Source organism: Macaca thibetana, chromosome 5 (genome assembly GCF_024542745.1).
Source record: "Macaca thibetana thibetana isolate TM-01 chromosome 5, ASM2454274v1, whole genome shotgun sequence".
Classification (NCBI taxonomy): Eukaryota; Metazoa; Chordata; class Mammalia; order Primates; family Cercopithecidae; genus Macaca; species Macaca thibetana.
Window position 1 is genome coordinate 44,269,328 of NC_065582.1, and position 15,997 is coordinate 44,285,324.

The window sequence follows — 15,997 nt, forward strand, 5'->3', positions numbered from 1 at the left end:
GATCCTAAGTTTCCCTACCAGGGTCACCAGATGGATGCTCTAACAAAGGCCTTTGCAATCCCTCCAGCTCCCGTGGCCTCAGCTGCAAAGAGAAAAGCAACCCATTTTATAAACTGCATGAGAGGAGAGATTTAAAACTTATGATTATTGTTGGTTGTTAGGAATCTCCCCAAAGAAACAATATTTGGTGGCAATAGGAATTTAGCAGACTTTTGAGGGCTTTCCAGGGAATCTATGCAAAATTTATATCATTTCTACAGTAAAAAGTGCTCTTAACACTTGTATTATCACTTTTTTATGAACTGAACATTGCTTTTTAGATAAAAATAGGTATTTTAAAAAGTATTAAAATTTCTCATGTGCTACATTTTATACTCCTACATAATCCCATAGCATCAGATTTGTTATTTCCCTATTTGATCCTTTAGGAACAAATCTTTTGAGTATATAATAAATGTATTTTCTTTTTAGTACAGTGATGGAATCTTCCCAAACCAAACCATTAAAAGCATAATTTCTTCTTCTACCTTTCAATAGTCATCTGAACTATAAAATGCTTTTGTTTTGTTGAAGAAACATTCCTGATAAGGGATCCCCAATGCCAATAAAAATTTATATTCCCAAACAGTCCAATTCCTTTCAATTACCTTTGCAACGATAAACGCTCCCTTTTCTTTTAGCTGCTGTGACTTGAGTTGCCATTTCCCAGCTTGCCTTTTATAGGCATCTAGCTATGGTCTCAATTACGATTTTTACCCGTAAAAGGGGGAAACATTGGCCCCTAAACCCCTCCCCACAAATGCAGCACCATACAGCAACTAGAATCAATCTGTCATGTCCTCTATCCTTTAGAGGACCCCTCCCTCCCAAAACACACTCACAGAGTCCATTAAGGTTGGTGCAAAAATAATTGTGCTTTTTGCATTTAATGGCAAAGACTGCAGTAACTTTGCACCACCCTAACACTTAGTGGAGCATCTGTTTTAGCAGTTCCTGTTTCCTAACAGTTTTAGAACTGGAGACTTACTTGTTCCTACTACTTGCAGATGGGGGTAGTCAGGGAGGAAGAACTAGCCTTTGCAATGGCCACAGCAAAGGGCAATGTATTTCTGCTCCCCAAGTTGATAATCTGCATACGTGTTCCTCACAATGTGAGATTCATCCAGTGTTGTGTGTGTAGCATCTTGTTATGTGTATAAACTACAATTTATTTGATGATACAATTTTGTCTTCTGCTGATAAATACTTGGGTTGGGGAAAAGAAAAACAACACAATGCTTGGGTTGTTTCCAGCTTGAGGAAGTTATAAAAACTTCTATGAACTTTAAAAAATAACTTATTTTGAAATAATTTCAAACTTACAGAAAACTGCAAGAGTACAAAGAACACTCAAATATCCTTTACCCAGATTCACCAATTTTTAACATCTTGCCACATTAACTAACTCATTCTCTCTCCTCCCTTCCCCGGCCCCAGAACACAAATACACTTCTGAATTATCTGAGAGCAGGTAACATACATATCCCTTTTTCCTAAAGCATTTCAGAGTAACTCCCAAAAGGAACATTAACTTACATATACACATTTGTTATCAAACTTGGGAAATTTAACATTGCTGATTTAATCTAATATAAAATCATATTCCAACTCTGTCAACGGTCTCAACCATGTCCTATGTAGCAACTTCCTGATACAGGACCTAAGGTAGAATCACATATTGTACTTTGTTGTCATTATTTCTTTAGTCTCCTGTAATCTGGAATAGTTCTTCAGCATCTTTTTTCCTTCCTGCTTTCATGCTACTGACATTTTTGAATACAGGCAGTTATTTTACAGACTGTTTCTCAATTTGGGTCCCTCCAATGCTTCACCGTGATTAAACTCTCAGATTTTTGGTTAGACTACTAGGTAAGTGGTATTATTCCCTTCTCAGTTCATACACACAAAAGCACACGATGTGTCTGCCTGTTTGAGGTTTAATCCTGATCCCTTGGTTAAGGTATTGTGCATTTCTTCCACTGCAGACAGTTACTGTCTCTCCTTTTGTAATTAATAAGTAGTGAGACACTAGACTGTGTAAATATCCTGTTCCTCATCAAGCTTTATTCCATATATTTAGCATCCATTTTGCTTGAATAAATTTTTGCTATAATGGTTGTGAACTGGTGAATTTTAAATCCATTATTCCTTAATTATTAGTCAGAATTGTAATACGAGGACGTGCTTTTCTATCTCGTGTCTATATACCTATATATAATAGTCATCAGTATGGCTTCATGGATTCTTAATCAATGAGCTATAATCTATAACCGTCTTTATTTCGATGGTGATATTGTCTTAGATTTGGCCATTGGGTGCCTGTTCAAGCTAGTCCTTGTGCCTTTGTAACATGTTCCAATTATTTGAATATTTCTTAATTTCTGGAACAAGACATTCCAGGCTTATCTCTTACCTTCCCTTTCCACCAGTCTAGCAATCTCTGGTTCCCTTTAGTGAGGAATAGTATTTAGAAACCAAAATCTGGGATGTGGCTGTGTTCTGCATGTCTACTGGAGCCACACTGATTCTAAGCCCTGTGTGTGTGCGTGTGTGTTAGAAATTGGGTTATGCTGTTACATTCAAGTGTAAGCCAACTCCACAGGGTTTTCATTTGCCTTTCTCTATTTCCTATCTGTATCTCCTTACTTCAACAGTGAGAACCTTGGCTACCAACATCAAAGTATTTATGAATGTGCTTAATTCTACAATACACTGAAAAAGTTTCAGAAATTATAAAATAAACCTACTAAGTTTTGGGTTTATTTTCTTTAATTTTTTTTTTTTTTTTTTTTTGGTATACAAAGTACTTGGATTCATTCAAATTCATTTAAAATCTACTTGGATTCATCCCCCTCTTCAGTGTTATTTTATTACTTTGAAATTTTATTCAATTTCTCCCTTTCACAGTTAGTTTATCTGAATACATCTGTTGCTGTTTGCACTTAGTTTTAGGAATTTCCCTCTCTCATTCTTGTTGACTTAATTTTACTTTGTAAATACAGACAATATTAACATGATTTTAAAGTCAAAACAATATACTCCCTACCCTGTCCCTTCTAACTTAGTCCTCCAATTTTAACGTCCTCAGAGGGTCACCAATTTCCTTTTCTGGTTTATCCTGTGTTTCTTCTTGAAAAAAGCAAGCAGATAAATGGATGCTTTCTTATTTCGTCTTTACTGCTAAAAAGAAAGGTAGGCTGCTATACATGCTCTTTTGCACTTTGCTTTTTTCACCTATATAAGAGAAATAACTTTATATTAGTGCACAGAGGTCTTCCTCATGTGGTTTGACAGATAATAACACCAAAGTTCATTTAACAATCTCCCATATCTGGCCATTTAGGTATTTCACAGTATTTTGCCATAAAATGTAATACTGCAATGACTGTGCATATATATGGTAGCATTGTCAAAGGTGTATCTTCAGGGCACATTCCTAGATGTGGAAATGCTGGGTGAATGGGTAAATGCATATATAACTTTGTTATTGTCAAGCACCCCTTCCCAATGGTTGCACCATTTTGCACTGTCACACAGGAGTGCCTTTTTCCCACATCTTCCAGAATAGAGCCTGTCAAGCTTTTGAATCCTGACAACCTGATAGGTGAGAAATGGCATTTTGGTGTAATTTTAATTTACATTTCTCTTATAAAGAAAGTTGATCATCTTTTCATGTATTTCAGAGAGTGCTTTTCCATTTTTTTCTGTGAACTGCTGACTTATGCCTTTTGCCCATTTTTGGTATTTTCACCCTTCATTAAAAACAACATACTAGAGATACTAGCCTGTGATATACGTTGTGGATATTTTACGATTATCATTTGTCTTTTCACTTTGCTTATGTATATTTTTTGGTAGTCACATTTATCAACATTTTATTTTATTGTATATGGATTTCTGAGTCCTAGAAAGTCTTCTCCTATACCCAGGTTATAAGGAGGAATTCATCCATGCATACTTCTAGTGCATATAAAGTTTCATAATTTATTCAGATCTGTGTGTGATCCCTTTGGAGTTTAGTTTTATTTGTGGTATGAGGAATGGATCTAATTTTATCTTTCCCCAAATGGTTAGCCAGTTAACCCCAACACCATTCATTAAAAGCCCATCTTTCACCCAGTGATTGGAGTTGCCACTTAAAAAAAAAAAAAAGTTCCATAAATGTTTGAGTCTACTTTCAGACATTTAATTCCACTACATTTCATCCGGTTCTAGTCTGTGCCCCAGTACCACTCTGTTTTAATTATAAAGGCTTTATAGAGATTTTAATAGCTGATAGGGCCAGCCCCTCTCACAGTTCTTCCTTTTCAGTGTTTTGTTTGCATGCTTAAGCTTTCCATATGACTTCAGTTATGACCTTGTTTACTTCCAGAAAAAAAAAGTTATTAACACTTTTATTGAGGTCACATTATATTCATAAATTAAGATTAATATCTTGATGATACTGAAATGCCCTTCTGAAGATGTAGGAAGGTCTGTTCAAGCCTACTTTTGTGTTCTACAAGTACTGTCTGTATTAGTTGCTAGCACTGCTGTACACAATACCACAGACTGGTGGCTTAAACAACAGAAATTTATTTTCTCACTGTTGCTGTGAAGGCTGGAAATCCAAAATCAAAGTGTTGGCAGGTTGGTTTCCCTGAGGCTTCTCTTCTTGGCTTGCAGACAGCTGCCTTCTCAGGGTGTACTCACACGGTCTTTTCTCCTGATGTCTCTGCATGTTTCATCCCTCTTATAAAGACCCCAGTCAGACTGCATTAGGGCCCATGCCCACAGTCTCATTTTAATTTAATTACCTCTTTTAAAGGCCCTATCTCCAAAAACAGTCATATTCTATGGTGTTTGGGGTTAGGGCTTCAATATATCAATTTTGGGGCACGCAACTCAGTTCCTAACACTACATACAGGATTTGTACATTTCTTGTTAAATTTATCAAGTTGTTGCTACTTTCAATGAGATTAAATGAGGCTTCTTCTCCAATGTATCTTCTAGCTGGTAATTACTACCACATGGTCCACAGCAGCACTTACAAAAACTTCTTTCTTTTGTTTTTTTTAAAACAACTTTATTATTATTTTTAGAGCTGGGGTCTTGCTATGTTGCCCAGGCCGGAGTGCTGTGGCTATTCACAGGCATGATCATAGAGCAATTCAGCCTCTAACTCCTGGGTTCAAGCGATCCTCCTGACTCAGCCTCCTGAGCAGCTAGGACTACAGATGCCCACCACCATGCACAGTTAATTTTTATTTTTTGTAGAGACAAGGTCTTGCTATGTTACCCAGGCTGGCCTCAAACTCCTAGTCTCAAGCTATCCTCCTGCCTCAGCCCCTCAAAGCACTGGGATTACAGGCATGAGCCACCACACCCACACCGGAGACTGTATAAGTAGGGTGTCTGTAAGTTCTGGCTTGCCTGGGACAGTCCCAATTTGTACCTGTTGTCCAATTAGTAATTAGTAATAGGTGACTCTTGTCAATTTCAAGCCTCCTGGCTTGGACAATAAATGTTCACACTAACTATAAGCAATGACTAATTAAATTCAGGAAAGTAAAGAGATAGGTCTGGAACAGCTGCCAGCCCTAGAAAGAAGTATTAATGTAGCAGAGAGGAGACACATGGAAGTTAGTCAGGCTGGGTTAAGCCTACACACACGTGCTGCTCTAAAATAACAAGGCCCAGGCCTCTCTCCCTGTGTGGAATCCTGAAGGACAATGCTGTGGTTCTTTCCCAGATGTCTCACTCTACCCCCACTTCATGCTCCTTTCATTTCAGCAAGATTTCAGTAAAGAATAATTAAAATATGTTTTCTATTAGGAGAAAAGGAAAGAAGAAACACTCAATTATTCATGCTTAAGCACACTTTCTTTGTGCAATTCTCATTTCTTGGGTGAGAGATTTACCAGCCTAAAGAATAAGGATTTGCAAACTGTAGGCCCAACTCAGGTCACCAATAGGAAGGGAGAGAGGGTGAGCAATGTTTCCCTCTGACTTGTTCTATGTCTCGGACTGTTCCTATTTTATGGAAAACAAATATGGGAACATAGACTTTTCTGGGGAACCATTTTCTTAGTGCACTAAGGTGACCCTGCTTGGTAACTTCAAAATATGGCTAAAGTGTGGGACTTCCCTCTTTAAGGGCTGCTCCTATTGGTTAATTTGAATAAGAATCTGCTTTCAAAGAGGAGCCCAACGTTAAAACATCGTTCTTTGTACACATGAATTTCTTCTGAGTTATTTAAAAATCAGACCATGTATGGCCTTCTTGTATCCTAGGAGCTCTAACCCTAGTAAAAACCCAGATCGTGTTTCCCACCCCAACCCCTCAAATGTATTCTGAAAAAAGGCCCCTAGGTGATTTCACTAATCCTCTCCACCCATTTGAAAATCTCTAATTGTGTTATATCTTTAAAAGGCTGAAGCTATCTTCTTTTCCTGATCTATTTTCCTTTTATCTCAGGAGAAAAAAACCTTCAGATTTCTGCCTTTTCTCAGTGACATAATTCTGCTTTTCAAACTGTGCATCTCTGTTAAAAATAAAATCCCTTTTCCAGTCAACAGGGAAACCCAACTAAGAATGTTTCAGGAAGCAAAAGTTTCAGAGATATTTGTGATTCTGCTATTACACTCAGCTTTTCTGCGTTGCTAAGGTACAAGGAAAAGAATGAAAAAGAACAGTTAAAATTGTAGAGAGGAGCTGAGCTCTGGAAAGGATTCCTGTAAACTCTAGATGTGAGAGCTTTTTTAAGATTTTGAAGTACTGCTTGAAATTCTATCACCAAGTTGTCAGTGGTAGTCTAGTAATGAGACTAAGTCTGACAAATCCCCACCCACCAAATGTTTGTGAGAAAGCAGCTTTCTTCTTTTTTAAACACACAAGAGAGTTCTGATATATGTTTGCCCAAACAGAAGTAATGGACACAAGCTACCTGTTACCTGGCAGTACGGAAATGCTTTCCAGTTTTGACAAGGTGGAGAAGGCATTTATAAGGTTAGAGTCAAGACACCTGAGTTCTAGTCCTGACTCTCATAACTACCTTTGTGCCTTTGAGCCAATCATTTAATGTCTCAGGGACTCAGTTTTCTCACACAAAAGAGCAAGAAACTTGCTCTCCACAGGGTCTTCCTGCCCTAAATTCTGCAAGTCTTCTGATTGATAAGAATGCTGCTCATGTACACCTGGAGCTTCGTAATGTTCAAAGCTCAGCACCAGATGGCATCTAAGTTGAATCTCAGGACATTTCAGTGAGGCCACCTACAAGCAGAAAGAAGGCCCAGGGTTAGCGCAAGAATGGCCCCAGAGCCAGTCAGTTGCAGCAATTCTCGTGAGAAAGGGAGGGCAAGCTGCCAGAGCAGCTGTGCCCAATATGATGCCTACACGAGACAGATGTCCCCAATAGAGTGTGTTCAGTGACCTTCTAAACAGAGACACTTCAAGTAGGAAGTGCTGGAAAGGGTAAGAGTAAGAACACTTAAAATTAATAGTAGACACATTTATGAAATAGAATTCCTTACCTCAGGATATGTCAGGGAAACTCTACGCTGAAGAAATGATTCTGGGAACCTCAATAGAGGTTAAATTTTAATGAAAATATATAACAGCCTAAATCCCTCAGTGGTGGCACTTTTTTGGTCTGCTTATTGGTGATGAGGTGTTAGTACGGAGGGTCTATAAGGTTCGCTGGGTACCATATATGCCTCCATCATGCAGGGCACTGCAGGTATGAGTCAACAGGACAGACACTGTCCTTGCCCATTGGGAAAAGTGTCTATCACTAAATCCTCACAGTAGCTATCTCCGTTTTACAGGTGAAGGATCAGGCTCAGCCTAGCTAAGTAACCCATCCAAGGTCACACAGCTGCTAATTGACGGTCAGGTTGTGAATCAAGGTCTGCTCACAACCACTAGACAATCATTCAGTACTATAAAACTGGAAAGAGATTGTGGAAGTTGTTTTTTAAATTCTCTTTCCATCTTTCTGTTTTCTGGGGGCCAAGATCTTTTTAAAAGGTATGACAGTTTTGCCTAAAGGTAGCAACACTGTAGTATTTACTTTCTGGGAGTATAATTACTCAAGTACAAATATATTAAAGGACAAACATATGAACATAATTTGGCATAGAGACATGAATTTCATTCAATAATATCATCAAGCATTAAAAGCCACTAAATTTACCTAAAAATCACCTAAATCTAACGCAACTTCTGAGAATCCAACTTCCTAGCTAATGCCAGGCCAATGATTCTTTTTGTATACCACAGATAATTTTCTTGAAAAATACCTTTTCTGGGCACCCACAGAACATCTGCTATGACTCCATGACCTAGTTCAGATTCCTGCTCCAACCTATCTTTGGGGCTTTTTGCAGTTTTCCTCTGCTAGTTTCATACTTCTGCACCTTTGCTCACTTGGCCGTATTTCCAAGTCTCAGTTCTACCAGCACTCCCGTGGTGCCTTTCCTGGTCTTTCTACCTAGCCCTGGTAGAAAAGAATTCCTCCCTGTGCCTCAGGGTGCCCCACACAGACTGTCATTGTAGCATCTGAAACATTTTATTGCTAATTTGACTTTACTTCACCTGGACTGTAATGCCTTTGTGGGTAGAACTGACTTTCTTTTGAAAGAAAATAGGTGCCAGTGTCTGGCACCTAATAAGTCCTGAGTGAATGTTTTTTCAGTTATTGATGTTTGTAAATTGTATTGCTATTCCTGACCTGTCTAGTATAAGTGTTCATATAAACCTGTCTTTCTCAAAGTTCGGCCCTCAGACTCCTTGCACCTGAATTAGATACCTATTTAAAAAGGCAGATTGTGTTTTTTTTTTTTTTTTTTTTTTTTTGAGACGGAGTCTCTCTCTGTTGCCCAGGCTGGAGTGCAGTGGCCAGATCTCAGCTCACTGCAAGCTCCGCCTCCCGGGTTTACATAAAAAGGCAGATTCTTATACCTTATCCCAGATATAACAAGTCAAAACCTTCAGCAATTTTGGGTGAATAGAGCCTAGGTACAGGAAGACAAACGGTTACTACATGCACTGGCAAGAGAGCTAGGTGTCTGGCCCTATCTATGTCTCTAAGTAGCTGTGGGACTTGAACTTCAATTTTTCTCATCTTAAGTCAAATTTCTAGAGATCATCCCTTTCACTTATAAAAAACTCTACACAGTGTTGGTCCTGGTTCTTTGATAGTATACAGACATAAATCCAAATGACATGGAAAAGGCTGGCATGGCCTTATAGTAAGCTTACAGAAAATTTATAGGGTCCAGTTTGTTTGGTCAAGAGGCATAGTGTCATGGAAAAAGCACTGGGTTGGGATCAAGATAGCCCAGGGTCTTAGCTGTATGAATTTAGGTGACATAAATTCTTACCTCAGTTTCCCCAAAGGGATAGCAAGCCCTTAATAGCACTCTGAGAATTAAGAATGGTGGCACACAGCAGTTTGTCAAACCTAGTTCCCTCTCTTTTCTCTTCCTACTTTCACCCCAGTAGCTTCCTTTCCTTTGCCAAGTACTTATTTGCTTTACTTCCACAGAAGGAAGGTGCTATGTTATTAGAGACTTCAAAAGTTGTTAGAGGTAGGAAAAAACTTCAGGGTATAACCTAAAAACATCAGGAGAAAAAAAATACCTTCAAAAGCTACACACGAAGTATAATAACAGTCAAAAGCAGGTTTTAGTTTTTCAGTTCCAAAATTGGAAATTCTGCTTATTTACTAGTCGATTAACTAGGGCAATTTACTATTTAAACCTCACTTTTAATCGTAAAATAGGAATAATAGTACTTCTCAGATTTTCTTTTAATATGGTGCTTATACATGTGTGTACCAAGTGCCATATACCAAGTTGTACCAGATATTAACCCATTTAATCCTCGTAACAACTCTGATCCTAGGCACTACATTACCCCTACTTTATAAAAGTGGAAAATGAGATACAGAGAATGAGATAGAGAATATATCACCAATAACCAGGGGAGACAGGATTCAAACCTAGGCAGCCTGGCACTGCAATCCAAGTTCTTAGCCACTATGCTATGGTGTCTCTCAATGTTGCACACGTTAGTTTTAACAAAGTTCCATAAGCACTCAGTGACAGTCATCACTACATATAAAGCAGTTAGCTTATGGTGTGTAATCATCTATTGCACTATCAATATGTAAATGACTAACCCAGGTGTCACCCAGGCATCTTTGTTTAATTTGTAACTGCAGCTGAATTAATTATATTCAGCTCATTCTGAGTTTGTATTTGATGCAATTAAATACATTCCATGAAAATGAGATACTTGGTATCTAATAAAGAACATTATGGTCAGGCGCAGTAGCTCACGCCTGTAATCCTAGCACTCTGGGAGGCCGAGGTGGGTGGATCACTTGAGGTCAGGAGTTCAAGACCAGCCTGGGCAACATAGCGAAACCCCCATCTCTACTAAAAAATACAAAAGTTAGGCTGGGCGCAGTGGCTTACGCCTGTAATCCCAGCACTTTGGGAGGCTGAGGCGGGCAAATCACGAGATTAGGAGTTCAAGACCACCCTGGCCAACATGGTGAATCCCCGTCTCTACTAAAAATACAAAAAATTAGCTATGCGTAGTGGCGGGTGCCTTTAATCCCAGCTACTCAGGAGGCTGAGGCAGGAGAATCGCTTAAACCCAGGAGGTAGAGGTTGCAGTGGGCCAAGATTCTGCCACTGCACTCCAGCCCTGGTGACAGAGTGAGACTCCATTTAAAAAATATATGTGTGTGTGTGTGTGTGTGGACAGACACACACACACACACATTAGCCAGGTGTGGTGGTGCACGCCTGTAGTCCCAGATACTTGGGAGGCTGAGGCAGGAGAATCACTTGAACCCAGGGCAGGGGCAGGGGTGTGGGGGGGTGGAAGTTGCAGTGAGCCGAGATTGCACCACTGCACTCCAGTCAGGGTGACAGGGTGGGATTCTGTCTCAAAAACAAAAAAATTACTGATCAACGGGAAATAAACACAAGCCTCCATAAACACTTCAAGGGCAGATGTGGACTTGCAGCCCAAAACTCATGCAGCTGGTGCACATATGATCATTCTCTACTACCAAAATCTCTGGATGCCCCTCCTTTTTGTTGAGAGAAAACTGATTAAAGAAAAGACTTCTTTTGGGAAGCAGTACAGTACAGTGGTTAGCAGCATGCATTTTGCAGTTAGGCTTTAATTTGAATCCTGTCTCTCCAGATAAAAGTTATGTGAAAAATCTACTCAAATTCTACATCTCAGTAGTCACGCTGGTACCATCTTCCTGCAGTCGTGGTTAGGATTAAATGAGAATAGATGGTAAGTGATTAAGCAGTGTCCAGTACACAGGAAGCATAAAAAGTCATTAACTTTGTTACTATTTTTATTCTAATAATATCATTCGTTTTCTGAATATTTGTTTAATGAAAAGTTGCTTACATTACTAATTTTGTTTCTATTCTAAGAAAGATACACAGAAGTGATGTTCCTTGTATCACTATTTCAGTCATATTGTTTCAAGAATGTATTAGTACATAAAGCCTTTTCACATGCATTAATTTTATCCTCAACCTGAAAAGTGGATATAACCACTCCCCCATTTTATGAGTTAGCAAACACAAGCTCAAAGAGGGCAAATGACTAACACAAGGTCAAAGTTATCAAGTGCCAAAATTCAGTCCAGGCTTTCTAACCCTAGATTCTTCCCCACCATATTTTAACTACTAAAGAGAAATAAGTATCTCCTTTAAATGGCCTTATTGTCCAGAATATCCTAAAGAACTCCACATTTACTGGTCGGCAACGGCATTCTACTGTGAGCAAGAGCCTTTTCCTTCTCCCCCATTCATCATTGGCATGGATTCCTGTTTTTCTCCCAGTAGTTTATAATTCACTTCTGTCCTTAATTACTCTGTTGATCAAATTGTCTCAGATTTGTCACAAGCTGGCCTCTGGGTCTTTGTGACATGCTCCCATCAGTTTTCTCTTAAATAACATTTTAAGATTAGCTATTATTTTTCCTATTTAAAAGCTGTAAATTATATGTGAATAGACATTTATCCACGACTTTTCTCCCAACTTGATCATCTTACTTAAATACCTGTCAGGCACACCACCATATCCTGGGTAAACTTCTCATGTGCTCAAAGGAAGATATTGTCACACATGAAAAATACTGCAAAATCTGCCACAAAGCTAGCGAGCTAGAACTGATAGGGGAACTACAGGGAAACAAAGGCAAAAACATACAAGGCAATTTCACTCTGTTATCATTTATATGTTTATTTTTAGTTTATAATAAGCTGTCCAAATACTCCTTATACAATCACTCTTCTTTTACTTTATTCTCAGTGAACATCCCAGTCAGGCAACTGGGCAATTAGTCAAGTGAAGGTGATGTGCGACCACATAAGCCAGACCACGCCAGGCCACTATTTAGATGAGAAATGGCTTTTTTCATGTGAAAGAGTAAAGAACTAAGAACAGCAGCATCTCTTGGAGAGCTGTTTTAGAACCAGGGTAGTGATATAGCAGAATATAAATCCGGTTTTCCATTTTTAAAACCTGCTAAGATTCCAGAGCATGAACATTACAATTTAGAGAACTGGAGGAAAATTGCCAAACACTCCTTTGCTGACCTAAATCTTGATTTAAGCCACAGAACGTGTTTCCAAGACCCTAGATCTTTTATCAAGGAAATTACATTTACCTCTAGTTACATAGTTTTATGTGGAGCAGACCTGCAATTGAGTATTATGGTCAGGCTTCAGTGCTAGAGAAATCCTGCTGAGGACTGAGGGCAATGATAATTAGGAAAGTGGAGTGGGTAAGCAGCAAGTGATTATCTCTCTATCTTCCGGGGAGATATCTACACCAGGAGGCCTAGCCCAGCCCAGCTCAGCCCAGCTCAGCCCAGCTCAGCCCAGCTCAGCCCAGCTCAGCCCAGCTCAGCCCAGCCCAGCCCAGCCCAGCTCAGCTCAGCTCAGCTCAGCCCAGCTCAGCCCAGCTCAGCCCAGCCCAGCCCAGCCCAGCCCAGCTCAGCTCAGCCCAGCCCAGCCCAAACCCAGGGGAAACGAGTCTGCATGCAGACATTCAAACTAGATTCAGCACCAGTATCAAACAACTACACCAATCCCCAGCCAAACTGGCAAATTAACAAAATGTGGGGGTTTTAGCTCTACTACTCTGCAAGCCCTCAGATTTTTACCACAGTGCTCATGGTATCCACCCTACAGCTGCTCCAAATCCTCCAGCTCTGCTTCTTCAGAACAAATAAACCCTTGTTGCTTCCCCATCTCCTCCCCAAACAAATCTCATTTTTTCAAATAGCAGGGCAGAGGTTTGATGATCTGGCTAATTCATGCTTATTAGTCATGATGCTTAGTCTTTCCAGAGAATATTTTCATTTTAAGGGGAAAATGGCAAGGGGATGGAACATATATTTGAGAGAAAGCAATCTCTGGTCTGTTCTCTGGCCTTTTGATATCTGGCACCAAAGAAGCTGAAAGTAAAACCAAATTAATCAGCCTGAGATCATTACATAAGCTGACCATCCCGTTCTATTTCTCTCCCTTTTCCAAGTGTCCAGCAAGGCCATAGGGCACTCCCACATGGGGCAAATCACCTGTGACTCCTCCCAACCCCAACCACATATAAAACGTCCTCAAACCTACAAGAAGTCATTGTTTCAGGATGATCCACATGTGGGAATAATAAGCCAAAAAGCACAATTCAGAAGGTCTCAATTATTATTTCACCCAAAGCTAGTCCTGGAAATATTATTCTGGTTTTTTTCTTTTAATTTAAAATATTATGACAAATGTTTTTGTATGGTTTTCAAAATTGCTGTTTTTTTTCAGTCACTTTTTTTTTCCGTTTTCTTTTTAACAGTTGCTGGCTGGCCGGTGTTCTTTCTGCTCTATGAACTAGCAATGGAGGGTGGAAGACAGCTGCACTTTAAATGAATCTGAAAGATCTGAAAATATCTTCTCCTGCCCACCTAATATTGAAGAAATAAAATAAGAAGAAAAATAAAGCAGAAGATAAACATCAGGAAAGAAAAAGTATGAGAAAGGTACTTTGTATGATCTATAGACTACCGTCTTAAAATTTCAAATTAAAGCAGATTTGAAAAATTCTGCCCAGAAACAAATAACATTGTAGTTGTCTAGATGTCTGCTTCTATCCATGTATAATAATTTATGTACTTTTACAATTTATGTAAAAGTAACATAAAGTAATGGCTGAAACAGTATCTATTCATCTATTAATAACCGAAAACAAATGCCACAAATAATGCATTTAAGAGCAGTTGCTCAGAAAAGAAAAAAAATAACAAGCTTCACATTTTGCCTAGGATTTAACACGAATCCACTAAAAGATCTGGGTATAAAATCCTACTCATGACTATATTATTTCATCTGTTTCTAGTAATATTATAGATGAAAATGATACAATTAACCATAAGCCAATGCCAATGATAAAATCCTGGAGAGGGTTCACTGTCTTATCTCCATGTCTACTTGGCTGTGGGGATAGAAACCTAAGTAGTGACCTTGTCCTTTTTCAGAAAAGAACTTCCAGGCTGAGCATGGTAGTTCATGCCTGTAATCCCAGAACTTTGAGAAGCTGAAGTGGGAGGATCCCTTGAAGTCAGGAGTCCAAGGCTGCAGTGAGCTATGACTGCACGACTGCACTCCAGCCTGGGCAACAGGGCCAGATCTTGTCTCAAAAAACCAAACCAAAACAAAAAGCCAAAAACTAACTTCCATGTAAACTGAAGACTGGAGCCCTGAGAGGACTGTGGAAGAGAAACTGCAAAAGCCAGGGGGCACCCACTCCACCCTAAGGCACCCCTCCTGCTGGAAGCCTCTGCAACGGCCTCAGTGGCTCTGCCCAGAACCCAACCTTCAAGTTTAAAGCTGATTTGTATCTCCTAACTCTTAAAACTTTCTTCCTTCATCTCCAAGCTATTAATAGCTACACCTCTCTCCCACACCAAAACTATTACAAAAAACATGCAGACTAGGATTACAAACATATAACTATACATAGTAGTATATATGTATTATAGTAACTCCTATGGAACACCTTTGTGCTAGTTTTTCTTAGTCTTGATCTTTTATTGTGTTTTCCCTGGTCTATTTTATCAGTAATTCTTTTCTATTTTATTGTATGTCTACCTGTAAACTGATTTAAGTCCTTTCTACACTGAAATATACACATACATTCCATCACCACACAGGTTGAAACACCATGTGTTGTATGTGTCAGAGTTGAGTGAGCAAGCTTTTCTGTGGTTATTCCTGGGTGTGTAAGAGTTAGCTGTAGCCTCTATCCAGTGTGTAAGAGTTAGTGGCAGTCTCTGTCCACACCTCTATTCAATTTAGTATACAGTGCTGTAATTACAGGCTAACCTTCTGGGGCAGGCACAGTTCCTGAAGAGTTTATCATGTGCTTTAAATGTCTGAATGAAAACAAATTTAGACACACAGGAACACAAGGCATAATGCCTTATTTTTATGGTAAATATTATTGCTAATTAATCCCATATATTTAAAAACTTAAAAAAAAACTTCAATTAGACTGAAAGTTTTTGTTAACACAGACATGTCATAAAAACACATTCACAGTCGGGCACGGTGGCTGATGCCTGTAATCCCAGCATTTTGGGGGGCTGAGGCAGGCGGATCACGAGGTCAGGAGTTCAAGGCCAGCCTGGCCAACAAGGTGAAACCCCCGTCTCTACTAAAAATACAAAAATTAGCTGGGCATGGTGGCAGGCATCTGTAATCACAGCTACTCAGAAGGCTGAGGCAGGAGAACCGTTTGAACCTGGAAGGCAGAGGTTGCAGTGAGCTGAGATTGTGCCATTGCACTCCAGCCTGGGCGACAGGGCGAGACTCCATCTCAAAAAACAAAAACAAAAATACATTCACAATGTGGTGAAGCAAGACATTTTTTAAAGCTTTCCA

The 15,997-nt window shown here is 39.4% G+C and overlaps 1 protein-coding gene across 6 annotated transcripts in view; it reads right to left on the minus strand.

Annotated features, from left to right (window-relative positions):
* SMAD1 (SMAD family member 1) overlaps nucleotides 1–15,997 on the minus strand; it is a 75,338-nt gene that overhangs the window by 19,110 nt on the left and 40,231 nt on the right. The gene's annotated exons all lie outside the window — the stretch shown is intronic.